The 14,009-nt window shown below is 55.8% G+C and overlaps 1 protein-coding gene across 1 annotated transcript in view; it reads left to right on the top strand.

Moving 5' to 3' along the window:
- POU2F2 (POU class 2 homeobox 2) overlaps positions 1-14,009 on the top strand; it is a 75,394-nt gene that overhangs the window by 21,697 nt on the left and 39,688 nt on the right. The gene's annotated exons all lie outside the window — the stretch shown is intronic.

The following is a 14,009-nucleotide window of genomic DNA, read 5'->3' as shown; positions in this document are numbered from 1 at the left end:
GAAAGAATGTGCAGATGAGGGCGCAAAAGTGAGCTGCCAGGGGTGAGGGCCCCTGGCCTGGGGGCACATCAGGGGGATAGTGGGAGGCACATCCTACACCTGGTGCCTGGGGCCCCACCTCTCACCAGGCCGAGATGGGACAGAGTATAAGCAACTTGCACTTGGCCAGGGTCCCTGGTGGCCCCTGGTGTGCATGTCTTGTAGGTGGAAGGAGAGACTGCAGGGACTGTAGGAGGGAGGTACTTCAGCACCACCACTGACCACCCCCTTCCCGCCCCACCTTCTGACCAGGAGCCTAGTCTGCTCCTACCACTCCCTATCTGTCCATCCAGCCCCCTGCCTTGGCTCACAGGGGCTTGGAGGACCGTGGGCCCCTAGGGCTTGGGCACCCCTGATGGGTCCGGGCCGGGGTGGGGTGGTGCGCAGAGCCCGGGAAGAAAGCTGCAAGAGAGAGAGAGTGTGTGTGTGCATGTGTGAGTGTGTGTGTGTGTGTGTGTGTGTGTGAGAGAGAGAGAGCACACACGCACGCAAAAGGAGAAACCAGTTTGCACTAGGCCTCCCTTAGCTCCTGTTTAGCGTCACGGCCTCAGTGTCTCCCGTGTTCCCAACTTGCCTCCACCTCCAGCTGCCCGGCTCTCGGTCTCTCCTCTCTGGGCAGCTGTCTCTGCCTTTTCTGTCTCACTCTCCCTGTCTGTTCCTCTCTCCTATGGCAATCTTTCTGTGTCCCTCTGTGCATCGCTCCTGTCCCCCCAGCCCTTCAGTCCTCTGCGTCTCTGGCCCCCATCCTTGCTTAAACAGCACGGTTCCATCTGTGCCTTGCCCGTGCTCTCTCTGTCTGTCTGGTCCCCGTGTCTGTGTGTCTCCCCACCGCCCCATCCGCCCTTCCTCTGCTCCTTTTCTCCTCTGTTGCCTCCTGTGTCTGGGTCTCTTCCAGTCTCTTTCATCCTCCGTCTCTCCCGTCCCCGTCTCTCTGGGTCTCTGGCTGTCCATCCCTGCCTCTGTGTGTGTGTCTCTCACTCCCCCTCCCTCCCCCCTTTTTTCTGTTTCTAACACCCACACTCACATCCTACCTCAGGAGTAATTGCTTTTGTCTGGGTTGGACTGGACTTGTGGTGGGGGGAAGGCGGGGGGAGCGCGTGGCGCTGGGGGGGGTGGGAGGGACGGAGGTCGCTTGGTGGAGTCGAGGTGGCATCCACCAGAGCAGGGGTTGCTGAGGAGCAGGGGTCCAATGCCCAGGGGGGGGGGGGGCGGGGGCCCTGGGCCTGTCCTGGCAGGGATCGAGGGCCTCCAGCAGGGAAGGGGAGGCAGCTGGCCCTCACATGTGGATTTGGAGGCGAGGTAGCTGTAGCGATAGATGGGCCAGCCAGCCGTCTCTGCTGCCTCGCCACCCTCCTCCACTTGGAGACCACCCCCAACACTGTCAGATGCACCGAGTCACCATGACACACACAGGACACACCAGAGCCTCCAGCCCACTCGTGGACAAACACCCGGCCCTCGGCACAGGGGCACACGTGGCATCACGTAGACACACAGAAAGCACACCGGGTCTCCGGCTCTCAGAAAGAAAGAGGCTCCCATCCCATGCGGAGGTGACCACACCTACCACCACCCACAGACACAGGCACAGGAGCCACACACACGTGGACACCTGGGGACTCGCTCCACGGTCCCCCCACTCTCACAGAAACATCCCCGCTCAGACACACGCGGGCGGTGGCTCACACACGCAGATTTCCAGGAACGTCAGAACACACAACCAGCATGTTCCGTGGGCACAGGAGGTCACTGAGGGGCTCCTGGGAACACACGCACAGCCTCCCGAGGGTTTAGACAGTTTTGCGTACACGCATTCCGACCTTTGAGGATGCCCAGGGTTGGGGAAGCACACACATGTTCACAGAGCCCCGCGTCCACGGGTACACACCCACATACTCGTGGTCACACAGACATGTCTCAGTAGCTGAGACACGCGGGAACACACAGTCCTGGAGTTCCACAGCAGAGCTTCAGGACTCAAAGACACGAGGCCACCCAGGTTCATAGGAGATGCACGCACACCCTAGGCATACGGCAACTCGGACACTGCAGCGTGTCCCTGGAGCCTCCTGCTGGAAGCTTTACAACACCATCCCCCACCACCGCCGCTACACACACACAGACACACATACACGTGCGGGCCAGGCCCTGGGGCGAGGCCAGGACAGTGTCTGCCCACAGAGACCCAAGGATGGGGCAGCCAGGGGCTCTGTGGTTGGGCAGCAGGCTGCCTGGGGTGGCCCCAGTGCTCTGGGCACCCACTCACCGTACCTTCCTCTGCACATCCCTGGGCCTTCCCCCGCTCCCCTCCAGGTACCCCTGTCCACCTCCCAAAGGCTCATCCCTCTCATACCCTCAAAGGGCCCCATCTCCCCGAGCTGCTCCCAACTGAGGGGATGCCTGCTTTCTTCCAGGGGGACTGTCCCTCAGTTTGTCCTACCCCCTTACCTTATCAGTGTGACCCCCATCCCCATCTGCTTCCCTGCCCACTCCCATACTCACCCCCTCTCCTGGCTGTCCAAGCTCTCAGCCTCCCTAAACTCTCCTGCTGGGGGGGGAGGTTGGCGGTGGGGTGGGGGGGGGTGGCCCCTCAGAGGGCCGGGGAAGGGGGGCATGGGGGGGGGGGGGACCTGGGTGCGGCTCTGAGAAAGGGAAGGAAGGCAAGCAGGGAGAGAGGGAGAGGCAGAGGCAGAGGCAGGCAGCCAGCCAGCCGGCTTTATATCCCTGCCGTATTGATCTACCATGTCACAGCCCCGGTCGATAGCCAGCCGAGAAAGAGAGGGAGAGAAGGGAGGGGAGGTTTGGGGGAGGGCAGCGGGACCCCTATAGTCCTTGGCCCATCTGGGGCCTCCTTGGCAGGCTGTGGAGCCAGGTTCCAGCCAGCCCACCCCCCCAAAAAGAGGCCTGCCGTATCCTTCCGCACCTCCCCTTGGCTGCGGCCCTCTCCCTGGGAACCACCTTGGTAGAAGGATTTAAGCACTAAGAATTTAAGCACTAATCTTTCTGCCTGGGGCAGCTCTTCCTCTCTTGTGGGCATGGGGTTTTGGGGGAGTGGAGGGGTAGGTGGGGGTGCTCAGAGGTGTTCACTGCCTTGGCATCCCTCTGCCCTCCACACTCGGGCTGGGCAGCTGGGAGGCTTTGAGGCAGTGTTGGGTTGGGCCAGGGATGGACAGGAATTTGAATCAACCTCCTTTGCTGTGTGTTGGTGGGCAGGAGAAAGAACCTCTCTGAATGTCCTCTTCCCCAGCCACTGATAGCTGGGCACTCAGGACGGCCCCATCCATGTTGGTTTCCTGCCCTTTCTGACTTGAAGTTCCACCTCAGAGTTGTGTCAGGCCAGTGCTGGAAACACACCATGCCTAAAATTTCTTTCTCCTCACCCCCCTTCTTTCTCAGAAGAAAACTCAGCCTCTTCCCCTTCTCCCTCTTTCTTCTTTCCTCTTGGTAGAACTTTCTACGACCTGCCCCCAACCTACATCTCCTCAGAGCTGGGCAGTGAAGGGAGGGAAGTCTCCCTAGGTAGGACCAGAGAAAATGGAGAGGCTCCAGACAGCACTGAGAGCCCTGGGGCTGTGTGTCCATCCTCCATCCCTGTCCTGCCTCGATCTCCCCTCTCTGGGCCTGAGTCGTCCCTCCCCCCCACCCCATCTAACCCTGCCCAAGCTCAAGGGTGGCTCTGGCATCTGCAGGGATTCATACAGAAGGGAGGCAGGGCCATGCGGAGGGTGAGACCAAGGCCAGAAGGGTGTGGGCCTCCCCTCCCTCACCGGGGCTGCCTGGGTCCCAGGTGCTTCCCCCCAGCCCCCAACTCCCCGGGGCTCCAGTTCTTTGTCTGTCCAGATCCTCCTCCCCTCCCAGCCCAGCCCAGCCTCCCCCAGAGGTTGAGGAATCACCTTAGCCTTGACCCGAGGGGGAGGGCAGAGGAGGGGCAGGGAAGCCCCCCCCCCCCCCCCCGCCCGTGGCCCTCCCCACAGTCCTTCCCCTCCCTGCTTCCCTGAGTACCGGGCTGCCCCCACCCAGCATCGGCCGCTGTTCCCTTTGTTAGGAAGGGGGAGGGGAGAGAGCTGAGCCGAGGGGACGTGGCCTGACCCCCGACCTCTCCCCTTCCCTCCTCCCATCTGGGTCCCCAGGGGCTCAGAGCCCCCTTGACGGACAGTTCTGACCATCAGCCAAATGGCTCTGGGAGTGAGCAGGGGGCCAGGTAGGGGGGAGGGGAGGAAGGCCCAGCTAGGGTCCTGCGCCCACCAGAGGGAGGGGTGTTTCAATGGGTGGAGGGGAGACCCTTTAGATGAATGGCAGGGGAGATAGGCACCCACGGAGGCAGGCTCTGGGGGGAGACTGATTGAACTGGGGGATGTGGAGGCAAAGTGGGGCTCAGCTCAGAGCCAACAGCTCTGGGTGCCCTGTGGGTAGGGGCCTGGCCTGGGCAGACACCCCACCCTGCCCCCACTCGGCCTTCGGCATCGGGAGTACAGCGAGTTTTTAAAAAAATTAAAAGAAAAAAATAACAGGAGCAGGAGAAGCTGGGGGAAAAATATATATAAGAAAAAATATAATAAGAACTAAGCGGTGGCTGCAGGAGAGAGAAAGGGCAGGAGGCGGGGAGGGGGGTGCAGGGGGGAGGGCAGCTCGGGCCCTGGTCGCTGCGGAGGCCCGGCCGCCGGCCTCTGCGCCGAGCCCTCCGCGTCCCCCCTGCCGGCCCCCTCCAGCCCCGATCGATCCAGTTTCTTGGCAATAAAGCATTTTTATTGTCAGCTGCCCTGAATGCCAAATGTGAGCCTGGTCCTGCTCCCCCCTCAACCTGCTTCCTTACCACCCCTCCCCCAACCCTTCTCCACCCCTCCCCGCTGCCCCCCACTGCAGAACCAGCATCGTCCATCACCAAGACCCCCTCCTCTTCCTCCTCATCTGTGTCAGCCGCAGTCCAGTACATCCTGGATAATCCACCGGCCCCCTCCCCATCTAGGCTGCTGGGCTCCCCGCCTGAACCCCAAACCTGCTGGGGAGCAGAAAGGTGGGCTGTGGATGAGTTGTCTGGGGGGGGCCCGGGGACAGACAGGACAGTGTCAGGGGTGGGCAGGCAGGGAGATGATGGCCACAGGTTGAGGGAGGTGTGGACCGAAGTCAGGAGAGCAGCGCAGGGGATAAGAACAGGTGGGGAAAGGCAGACCCCAGCCCTGTGCTGGCTGGGCGCAGTCCTCCAGGGGCTGCGCCTACCCCTCCCACATAGCACTTGGGCCCCTGGGGTGGGGAACAGGGGCTTGGACACCCCTCACACACGAGCCCCATTATGCGCGGGTGTCGGGGAAGCATTTTACAGATGGCCCCTAGAGCCCCACCCTGACTTGCTTTTGCTCCCCACTTTCTGTTCTCACTTCCTCTTTGTCTCTCTTTGCTTCTCTCTGTCTCTGTGTGACTCTGGCGGTCTCCGGGCATGCCAGCACCCCCATATCCTTGTCCGTTTTCCTTGCAGCGTTCCTGGTTGTTCTTACCCTGTGCCCTGTTTCTGGGCCCCACCATCTGCATTTCCCTCCCCTCTCTCCTACCCTGCCTGCCCCACGTCCCTCATCTCACTACCCATCTTCCTTGGTTTGTCCCCACCACCCTCTCTGTTCCCTCAAAGTGAAAATAAACAGAGGCCCAGGCCCTTGGAACGTCAGGTCAGCAGGAAGTACAGAGAGAAGATCTCACACCTCACTTCTCTTCTCCTGGGGGTGTCAGGGTCTGGAGTTAGACTGAGCTGGCACCTGCAGAGACAGAGCTGGAGAACTAGGGGTTGGGTCCCACAGATGTGCCATGGGGCTTTGCTCCTGTCATTGCCTGCCCTGCCCCTTAGCTTTTCCACTCCTGTGGGGATGGGCATGATTGGGGCCTTGAGAATCTGGAGTTCTCACGGACTCCCGGGGAGGCTGCGGGGCAGGGTCACGCTGACGACAGGCATGGTCACTTCTCCACCCAGATGTCCTGATCCATGCAGCCGACCTGCCCTCTCACCTTCTCCTGGCAGCTGGGAAGGGGAAGCGGGAGAAAAGCCCAGGATGCCAAGACTTCTCTTCTGGGTTGTGTGAACGAATCTGAGTTGTGCTTTAGGGAGCCGTGCAGGGCATGGGTTCGGGACCCCAGATTCCACTCCCATCGTCAGCTCCGAGGACCATGTCCCTTGTTCCGAGCTCAGTGTCTGCAGTATGCACGGGGTTCAAGAGGTATGTGTGGGGTGGGTAAGCAACCAAGGAAGGGAGGAGGGACCTGAGCAATGGCTGGGGGTGGGGAGTGGGAGGAGAAAGAGGGGGGCTGCGATGGAGCTGGGCTGGGGCCAGGGCTGGTGATGGAGCTGGGAAAAGCAGAGGGATTCAGACATCTCTAGGTTGCACTGACGGGAAGTTGACAGACAGAGATGCAAAATCAGAAATTGTGATAAATTACTCCAAAAAAGAATCCTCCTCAGAAAGGGAGGATTCCAGGATGAAACCCAGTCTTCTTTCCAAGCTGCCGTCCTTCCTCTAGGGACTCAGTGACCCCGCAGGCAACAAATCCATATGTTGGTGCAGCATTCCCGACTCCTCCCCCTCAGGCCTCATGCTCCCTGGCTTGTGAAGGGGGGAAGAAGCTGTGTATCTGTGACCCCTCTGGCAGGTGGGAAGAGGCAGTTTGTATTAGAAATGTGGTGCATAGACACACATACCGACTCACATGTCCCATGCTAGCTTGCACCTAAAACATCCCTTACTTTTCACTGTTGGGAAATGTTTTGTATGGTCTTCAGATGATAAATTTCTATTAGTAAAAGGCCCTCCGAGCAAGAAAAAGACCCCTGTGGGCTGTGTGTGTGTGTGTGTGGCCAGGGGCAGGGAGTGGCCTGAGCTGGGGCTGGGCTGGACCCTGGCATGGAGAGGAGGTTGGCAGGCGATTGAGATGTGTGAGATTCTGGTGGGGGCCCTGGAGACCTGGAAGGAGGGGAGGGGTGTGGAAGCAGGGAGGTGGAGAGAAGAGCCAGATTTGGAGTATCCCTTACTGGTGGCTATCTCTCCCCCTCCCCAGCTGGTTGGAGACGATCCCCCGATCCCCCCACCCCCGGACAGGGGCCACTCTTCAGAGTACAAGATGTGTCAAGGCTTTCCAATGCCCCCCTTAATGGCTGGGGGCAGACCTGGGAGTCCCCGATCTCTCTGGCTTCAGGGGCCCCTCCTTTGAGAGTTCCTCTCTGATGGGGCCTCTTTCCACGGCCTTCTCATCATTCCCCCAACCTGCCTCCAAGACTTCACTCATGTTGCTCCCTCGTGTCCAAGAATAGCGTCCTACAGCTGCTCATAGCTCCTTACTTTGGGCTAAGGCTCTGGTGGCGGGCACACTCATCATTCCTGCTTTGCAGATGGGATAGTGAGGCTTAGGGAAGGGTCCAAGGTCACCAGCCAGGGAGTGGCAGAACTCAGGTGGGACAGCCATTCAGGCCCAAGCGACTCTGGTTGGCCCTTTCCACTGCAGAGCCCACTGCAAGAGGTCAAGTTCTGCGGGAGATGCACAGGAGACGAGACTGCCTCTGTGTGCTGGATTCAAATCCAAGCTCTTCCACGGACTTACTGAATGGGCAGGTGGTTTCCCTTCTTTTCTCCTCTGGGCCATAACCACCATCTCATAGAAGTCAGTGAACGAGGAAATGTAAAATGTCTGGCAGTTAAGGTTATTTGACAAATGGCCGTGCCCTTCTCTCTTGCTCTTCTCTGAATGTGGCCAGTCTAGGTCCCAGCTCTTTCAAACTTTTATATTTGAAGAACATCTTTTTTTTCCCCAAAGCACCGTCAATATTCATTGTCTGTTTGGAGCCTCCCCACTGCCCTAGAAGGGAGGAATTATGATCTGGATTTTATAGAACTGGAAACTGAGGCTCAGAAGACTCAAGTCCTCAAGACTCAGCTGCTTGTCCCCATAAAGGATCCATGTGACTGACTCTCAAGCCCTTTCTATGTGCTAGGCCCTGTGTTGGGCACCGGAGATAAAGCAGTGAACAAAACTGACACAGTCTACTTTCATGGAGCTGACAAACCAAAGTGGATGTGGATCTTTAAGCGTAAATATCAATGAGATGCAAAATCAGAAATTGTGATAAATTACTCCAAAAAAGAGACAATTATAGGGAGCCAGCAGAGACCAGGCAAGACATTTAAGCAGAGCCTTGAAAGAAGAATAGGACTTAACTAGACAAAGGATCTTCCAGGCAGAGGGAATAAATAGCGCATGCAAAGGGCCTGGGGTGCAAAAAGTTTGGTCTGAGGAACAAAAGGAGGCAGTGTGACTTGGAGTGCGGTGGGAAAAGGGGAGAGTGGTAGGGGAAGAGATGGGAGGTGTAGGCAGGAACCAGATCACACAGGACCTTGTGGCCTGGGTTAAGGGGTTTGGGTTCTAATGCAGGAAAGTCTCTAAAGTCTTAAGCAAGGGAGAGATGGCCTGATTAAGTTTTAGAAAGAATCTCTGGGGGTGCCAGGGCAAGAGGAGACTATGGGAGTCATGCATGGCAGCAGGAAGACCTGCAGGGAGGAAGCTGGAAGTGGTGCCAGGCTGTGTTTATAGAGGAATCCAAGGGTGCTTTGGGGACGGCGCTCATAACGAGGCTTCAAGTAGCGGAGCCGGTGATTCCAGGCCACACGGCTGGTCAGGCAGAGTGAGGGTCTGGCCCTGCACACACCCATGCCTTTCCTCTTACCAGGACAGAGGCTGCTTTTTCTCTAGGAGGCCAGGGGCAACTTCTGGGAGGTAAAATCCTGGGTTGCATATTTTTTTTTTTTAAAGATTTTATTTATTTATCAGAGAGAGAGAGGGGGAGAGAGCGAACACAGGCAGACAGAATGGCAGGCAGAGGCAGAGGGAGAAGCAGGCTCCCTGCTGAGCAAGGAGCCCGATGTGGGACTCGATCCCAGGACGCTGGGATCATGACCTGAGCCGAAGGCAGCTGCTTAACCAACTGAGCCACCCAGGCGTCCCCTGGGTTGCATATTTATAATGTTTTCTACACAAACCTCAAAGTGGCTGCTGTTTTTGGCACAGAGGAGAAGTTCACTGCTGGACAGAGGTCCTGCATGGAGGTGACCGAGAGGCCTTCCTTAGGCTACTTCACGGAAGAGGCGAGCTCTGAGCAAGCAGGTGCACGAGGCGAGTCGGTCTGTAGGTGTGTGCTCTCCTCACAGCTGGCCTTGCTGTGTGAGCTTGGAGAATGTACCAGGGCCCCCTGGACACTGTTCAGGGTGCACGCCAGTGTCGCTGTGACTCGGGGAGCCAACTGACATGGAAGCTCTTAGTGAATGGCTCCTATTGGCAGGAGGCCATAGCCGGGACAGGGACAGAGGCACGTGGATGTCTCAGACGTCATACCCAGGCCCAAGCCAATGGGAAGAGGTTGGCAAGGGCCTGGGGGGAGAATCCTGGGGAGAGGAAGAGCAGGTGGACGGCGACACGGACTTAAGAGTCCAGCTGCCTGGACATCGACCCTGGTTCCATCTGTGTCAGCCCAGGCAAATGATTCGACCTTGCAGAGCATCAGTCTCATCACCTGTAAAATGGGCTTGTTCATAATGGTTGTCTTATAGAACCACTCAGCAAGAATATTTAATGAGAAAATGCGTGGAAAATGTTTCTAACCAGTGGGTGCAGGGTGCCTCCTTTAATCGTCTGAAGCAGAGCTCTGGATTCCTTGTCCCTGAGCTCTTCTAGGAACTCATCCCATCTCAGTAAATGGTTGTCACACCAAAACCCTACACATGTCCCTTGATCCTTCACTTTCCTTCAAGTGTCCAGAGCTTACGGTTTGTTTCCACTGTGGCAGGGACTGTCCCATATGATGGTGGCCAACCTCATTCCATCAGGCTTAATGCCTCCAAAAAAAAATGTCTATGGGGCACCTCCTGCAGGCAGGGCCCTCTGTGATTGCTGTTCAGAGGCCACACAGTTCTGGGAGAGGCTCAGAGAGGTTGGGTGGCTTGCTTGAAGTCACACAGCAAGGAAGCAAGGACTCAGCAAGCTTCATAGCAGCTGAGAAAACCCTGGGACCACTTCTACTTTTTGAGCTTCCCAGTATGCTGAGAATAAAAGAACAGCAAAATGGACTTATCAGCTTGTGCTCTCAACAACAACAAAATGCCAAATAACTAACATTTGCCAGGTCATGTATTAAGCTATCTGATTTAGTAAAACAGGACTCTTAGTGTCCCCCAGGTGGTGTGGTCTGGCAGGGGCACCCAACTGTAAAGTCAAAAAAGGGAGTTCTTGTTCAATGAGACCCTTCGTGACTGGTATTGCTGGGCCAAGGGACACCCCTGCCCATGCCTCACTGAACGCCGCCACTGGGACCTGACCTTACCATCTATTATGTGACTCCAAAGTGGACACATTTTACGCTATGCTAGTTGCTTTGGCAGAAATGCAGGGGGCATGCCCCAGGGTAAGGCAAGCTGGGCTCTCAAATTGCCCTGCCCTCTCCTGGTCTGGGCAAGTCCCTGCCCACTGTGGCCCATCTCAGCCTGCTCCTCTGGAAAGAGGGGAAAGGAACAGCACCTGCTTTATTGGCTTACTGGGAAGATGCCAAGAAATGATGCAAGGAGAGCACGGAGCACATGCCTGCATGAGCAGGCGCTGGCTGGCTGTTCTTATGGCTCAGGGTAGCAGAGGACAGCCAGGGGGCCCAGGGCCTGGTGCTTTGAGAACCACTGAGGATGTGCTCAGTATCCTCAGCTCCTGGCACAGGGTCTGGCACCGTGGGCCCTCCGTGAAGGTGTAGAGTTGAATTGCACAGAAGAGGCTTTGGGCCAGGCAGAGCAGAGCCTGGGGGCACCAGGGAGGACAGGGGAGATCATTGGAGGACCTGGCCTTTGATTTCTTCTCCACCCCCATCTGCTTCCTTGGGGGGCCAGCCAGGCACTCCCATGAGCTCCCTTTTGCATGTGTGGTGGTCAGTGTCCCTTAGCTTATTCTAAGTAATTAGCTTCCGAGTGCCTCTTACATAGCAGACGCTGGGGATATAGCGTGAACAAGTCAGGCAGGAGTAAGAGCGATTATTTTCATGGTTTCAATCTGAATGTTGAGTGGCAGGTTCACGTGAACACATTATTTAAAATGAATAAAATAAGCAAATAAATGGGCGCCTGGGTGGCTCAGTGGGTTAAGCCGCTGCCTTCGGCTCAGGTCATGATCTCAGAGTCCTGGGATCGAGTCCCGCATCGGGCTCTCTGCTCAGCAGGGAGCCTGCTTCCCTCTCTCTCTCTCTCTGCCTGCCTCTCCATCTACTTGTGATTTCGCTCTGTCAAATAAATAAATAAAATCTTTAAAAAAAAAAAAAAAAGCAAATAAATAATGGCAGGGGGTTTGCCCAGGCAACAATGGGAGTATGTAGTGAACTGAGGTTTATGATTAATGCAATTTTGGGCAGCAGAGGCTCTTTTAAGAAGCAAGATAAAACCGAGCAGGACAGACAGGCTCCCTGTCCTCCTGACATGGACATTCTGGTGTGGGGAAGCAGATTGTAAACAAGCACATAACCTGTGAAAACTTGAACGTTAGGCAGTGAGACATGCTGGAGAGGATAGAAAGGAGGAGAGGAAAGGCTCACATGAGGCGGGATGACCAAGACCTCTCTGTGTCGAGGACATGTAAGTGGAATCCAGGAATGAGTGAGGGAAGGTACCAGGGAACATCTGGGGAAAGGTGGCACCAGGCAGGGGGAGAACACAGGCAAAGATCCGGAGGCACGGCAGAGGCATGATGGGAGGTGATGTGGTAGAGGCAGCCTAGGGTTGGGTCACATGGCAGGGTTGAACAGTAACTGGTTAGGATAAGGAGTCTAGAAGCTGGCCTAGTTATCTGGTCAGCTCTCAGGCTTGGGCCCTTAGTACCCTGGACAGCGGCTCTTCCCTGGGAGCACTGGCAGGTATGGGGCGCACCCTACTGAACAAGGACTTGTGTGAATGTCTGCTTCTGTGCAGTGAATTAGGGCTGGGTGGGGAGCAGATGATACTACATCTATATGAGCTGGCCCTGCCCACAGGAAGCATGGTCATGTGGATGCGCCATAAATGTACAGCTTAATCAGTCTTTATTAACCGAATATCTGCGCAGTCACCACTTGTTCGGGATCAAGAGGGCCCCCAGCTTTCAGCAGCCTTCACCTCTATGTGGCCCTTCTCCAACAACACCCCCCACCTCTCCTAGAAGCAACCACTGTCCTCATTTGGGGAATAACAGTTTCTTCACTATTCCTTTGTAGTTAGCCACCATGTCTCATTTAATGTATTCTTAATTTTTAAAAAAGATTTTATTTATTTGGCAGACTTGCAGAGAGAGCACAAGTAGGCAGGGAGGCAGGCAGAGGGAGAGGGAGAAGCAGGATCTCCGCTGAGCAGGGAGCCCGATGTGGGGTTCGAACCCAGGACCCTGGGATTATGACCCAAGCCAAAGGCAGCCATTTAACTAACTGAGTGACCCAGGCACCCCTAATGTATTCTGATTTTAATTAAAAAAATGAATATAGTCAGATTATAAAGACCAAAACCATAACAGAAAAGGTTGAAAACCCTCTGCTTCCCCAGTCTGGTCCCCTCACCAAAGGTAGTTGTCAGTAGTCAGTGACCCTCAGACTTTTTTCTCTGCATTTGTGGCTACCTGTGCACCCACAGAAAATGTATGGCAATGTTTGTAGATGTTTAACGTAAATGATATTAAATTGTATAAGTCCTTCTGCAGCTTGCTTTCTCACTCAGCAGAGGCTTGGAGAACTTTCCGGGTCTACATCTAGGTCTTTCTCATTGTCTTTCACAACCACATGCCGAGGAGGAATATACTACAATTTACTCAGCCTCTGTCCTGCTGGTGGCGTCTGGGTTGTTGCTGATATTCCTCTTTCAAACCTTGATGTGACGAACACTTTATGAACTTGCTGAAGTCCTCGTGCATGGTTGCTAGTATTACATTTAAGATTGATGATGTTCCTGTCAGCCCATGATAGTGCCCCCATTTCACAGAGGTGGAGCCTGAGGCTCAGAGAGGTGAATTCACTTGCCCAGGGTCACACAGCAAGTGAATGGAGGAACCAGTTTGCAAATCCTCATACGGCTGACTCCTAAACCAGTGCTTATCTACACTCTACAGATAATTACAGTCTGCAGGGTGGGTGCCCTAATACAACAAACATTCCTGGAGCCCTGACTGCCTGCCTGAAGGCCCAGTGCTGGGCTCTGATGCCACAGTAACAGATCGGATCGGTCTCTGCCCTGCCCTCAAGCCCTGCTCTGTGTGGCGGCCTCAATGGGGAACAACTGCAATGCAGGGCTATTGGTACTAAAGCCCAGAATGCTGCCTGGGCATGGGAAGACGGGTCATTTACTATTCATCGGACCTCTGGTGGAGGAGTCAGGGAAGAGTTGTAGGGCGGGGGGAGATTTGAGCTGAGACTGACAAAGGAGGCAGGAAGGTCAGGCACATAGAGGAATCCAAAGTGTTGACCAGAGGAAGCAGGGGAGCTCTGGGAGCAAAATGGCTGCACAGGTCGGCAGAGATCCTGTGGACTTGGACTTCATTGTATTAGGGCACCCGCCCTGCAGACCGTAATTATCTGTACAGCGTAGATGAGCACTGGTTTATTTTTTTTTATTTTTTTTAAAGATTTTATTTATTTATTTGACAGACAGAGATCACTAGTAGGCAGAGAGGCAGGCAGAGAGAGAGAGAGAGAGAGAGAGGAAGCAGGCTTCCTGCGGAGCAGAGAGCACGATGTGGGGCTCGATCCCAGGACCCCGAGATCATGACCCGAGCCGAAGGCAGCAGCCCAAACCACTGAGCCACCCAGGCGCCCCAAGAGCACTGGTTTAGAAGTCAGCCAGCCTTGGACTTCATTCTGTGGGCTCTGGGAGCCCAGAAGGGTTTATTCATTCAGCAGAGAGGGCTGGAACACCTGCTGTGTGCCAGGTACTATTTTAGGGGCTGGGAACACC

This window comes from Mustela nigripes, chromosome 17 (assembly GCF_022355385.1).
Source record: "Mustela nigripes isolate SB6536 chromosome 17, MUSNIG.SB6536, whole genome shotgun sequence".
In the NCBI taxonomy this organism is placed as follows: domain Eukaryota; kingdom Metazoa; phylum Chordata; class Mammalia; order Carnivora; family Mustelidae; genus Mustela; species Mustela nigripes.
The sequence above is the reverse complement of the archived record's forward strand: the minus strand, read 5'-3'. Positions and strand labels throughout refer to the sequence as shown.